Source organism: Phalaenopsis equestris, unplaced genomic scaffold, assembly GCF_001263595.1.
Source record: "Phalaenopsis equestris unplaced genomic scaffold, ASM126359v1 Scaffold000006, whole genome shotgun sequence".
Lineage (NCBI taxonomy): Eukaryota > Viridiplantae > Streptophyta > Magnoliopsida > Asparagales > Orchidaceae > Phalaenopsis > Phalaenopsis equestris.
Window position 1 is genome coordinate 2,142,609 of NW_018164448.1, and position 3,130 is coordinate 2,145,738.

Below are 3,130 nucleotides of genomic sequence, written 5' to 3' on the forward strand. Positions count from 1 at the left end.
TATATATATATATATATATATATATATAATAGAATTAAAAGCAAATATTAATTTTAAAATTTAAAGATATCTACAAAATTTTTTGAAGTGAGGTGTGAACGAAAGGAAATGATAAATGATAAAAATGACTCAAGTCATGCTCGTCTAACTTAATATAAAAGGGATATACCTTTGGGTCAGTATACTCCTTAATAGACAATAGAATCCAATCTTAAAGGCAATAAATAAAAGTAGAGTAAGAGTAGGACATGAATAATTTTCTTACATCTATGATAGAAAAATAATAGGGTGGCTTAAATTATTCTAAAGGTAATAAGTTTTTAAGCTTTTATTTCCTTAAACTTTCAATTTCTCAAGATTCAGTATTGCAAGCGTCTAAGATATTATTAGGGCACCCAAAATACCAAAAAGCTAAAAAAATTTCCTCATAAAGTTAATGAGAGGCATTTATGGATAACATCTCAAACTAAGGTTATGCTGGTGATATGATCCTTGAGACTAACAAAATCATATTAGCAAAATGTTTCAATATAACCAGAATAATTTTGGCCAAACAACTACATTATAACAATGACTACATGGAAAATAATATGTAGTTGGATCAGATGACAACAATTGTATGTGCACCGCAATAAAAATATGGAATCTCTTAGAGGTCCATATGCTTATCACATCAGGAATAAAAATAGATTTATAATGACGGGGTGGTGCTGGACCAACTCCTTCTCAAAGCCTTAAATTCCCACTCAAAGCTCTAACTCCCCCCTCATGTGAGAGGTGGGAGTTTATTTATAATGTTTCGGGTGCAATTAATGTAAAAATATGAATCATTTTGATCAGACGTCCGGAGAGCTTCGTTCAATCAAACAGCGTTTAATGCACTCGCCGGATTCGGCATCGGTTTAATTCTTCCAAGAGTAGTTTAATGACTTGATCGGAACTTGATTTGACTCGAATGAACTAGTTTTTATATCATTAGTTGGTCTCAACATGTCAGTCAGTTTGAGAATAAGTTTGCTAAAATCAGAACTTTGAATGACTCTTAATTGTTGTTAGTGACTGCTGCGTGTTTGCTGCGAGGAAGCAGGAGTCTCAACTCTCATCTAAAATATTTTTTGGGGGCCTCCTCCCTTAACTTAACAATCTCCACTTCCAAAAACTATGGGTCAAATATCATTCACAGATAAATAATATTCATAGTTGAGGGCGATGAACCGTTCTTCATCGCATCATGCACGCATCATGATGTCCGATGGACGGTGATCCATTATTTCGTCTTATTATGTGTTTTGATTAAATAATTGACCAAAGTTTGGAGTGCCGTGCATGTATTTATTTCTTTCTTAATTAGATATGTTTAATCATAAATTACTAGTTATCCTTCTCAGTCATGCTTACCACGTCCCACGTTGTGGTTGCTCTCTCTCTGCCAATTGGTGCCCAATAGTTAAGCCGTCCTCCCACTGCAAATATTTTTTTTACTAAAATTTACAAATATACCACTCAATTGCTGTGCATTTCTCTATTTAACATCAAAATTTTAATTTTTACATGTCCTTTATCTTACCCATACATGAAAATATATATTTCACTCTTTAAAAATTAAAATAATTATATTTTAAAATTAAAATTAAAATAAATATAAGAAAATAAAATTTAGGTGTTATACAGGTAAGAGCGGCATGTATGTAATATTTAATTTTCTTAAATGTTTTTAATTGAGATGCACCAGCTGGTTTTTTAGGAAATATTTGTTATTTTATTTTATTTTTGGAATATTACATACATACCAGTTAATTTTATGTATTTACATATCTAATATCTAAGCTTCAACTTGCATATGTGCATGTGTGTCTATATATATATATATATATATATATATTCATTTATTTAAAATTAAATTATATATTTAACGTGATATGAAAGATATGGGTGGTAAGTATGTAAAAATCACTTTTATTTTATATAATTAAAATTTATCACATATTTATATTATATTATTCAAGATAATGCAAATATAAGGTGAAAATTGCAAATTACAAGTAGTAATTTGAACTTTGTTGTCGCCAATATTAGTGCCTGAAATATCTAAAATAATAATAATAATAATAATAATAATAATAATAATAATAATAAAAGCTAGCTTTTTGTGCCAAAAACCTTTGGTAGGCGGTAGGTCTCTTCTTGCAGCAACTTATAAGCAAGCTTATATATATATATGAGTAAAATTTAAATCGAATAAATAAAGTATTTATGTATTTAAATTGACATAAAATTAGTGAAAAGTAAAGTTATTATTATTATTATTTTATTTTTATAAGTTGCATTTTGGAAGAAATATAGATAAAAGTATTAGAGTTAGTTTGCAAAATTTAAAGGGAAATTTACATGCAAATTGCATAACTTTCATATTTACATATCTAGCCACTAAACTCTTATATTTATATTTATAGCACGTTCGTGCGATAGAATTATGGTGCATTTAACTTCATAAAAGCAAATGATATTTGAGTACTATGAATGTAAATATTAAAGCTTGGGTGTTAGAGATATAAATACATATAAAATTGTGGGTATTTATGTAAATGCCCCAATTTTAATATTGCATGGTCTGAGATTATTTTTACATGAAAATTTTGAAAGAAAAACAAATTCATAGAATTGGATTTAAATGTAAAAGTCCACAACTATTTATAAAATTAAGTGTGAATTTGATCCACTTTTTGAGCAATTGGGGCGTATTACGTGGCCAACATTATGACCTTTTTTTATTGAGTTTTTACGACAGATTGTCAATATTTAAATTACTTTTACATAATTTAATAATTTGTGGAAAATATTTGAATTATTTAAATGTCTTTGAAAATGATTTAAATTACTATTTATTGCACAATTAAAAAAAATATGTGGTATAATTCAAATTGGAAATGATAAATAAATGGGAAAGAAGACCATGATCAACTGAAATTTGATTGGGTTAAACTATATTGATTTTAATAAAAGTTTAAAATAAGGAGGATTTACATATATAATTTTGAAATTTTGTCTATCTAGAAAATTAACATTTATATTTTAATTTTTTTTTTCAGTCAAATTTAAGTATTTTTTCTTTGTCACAATCAAATTTTTA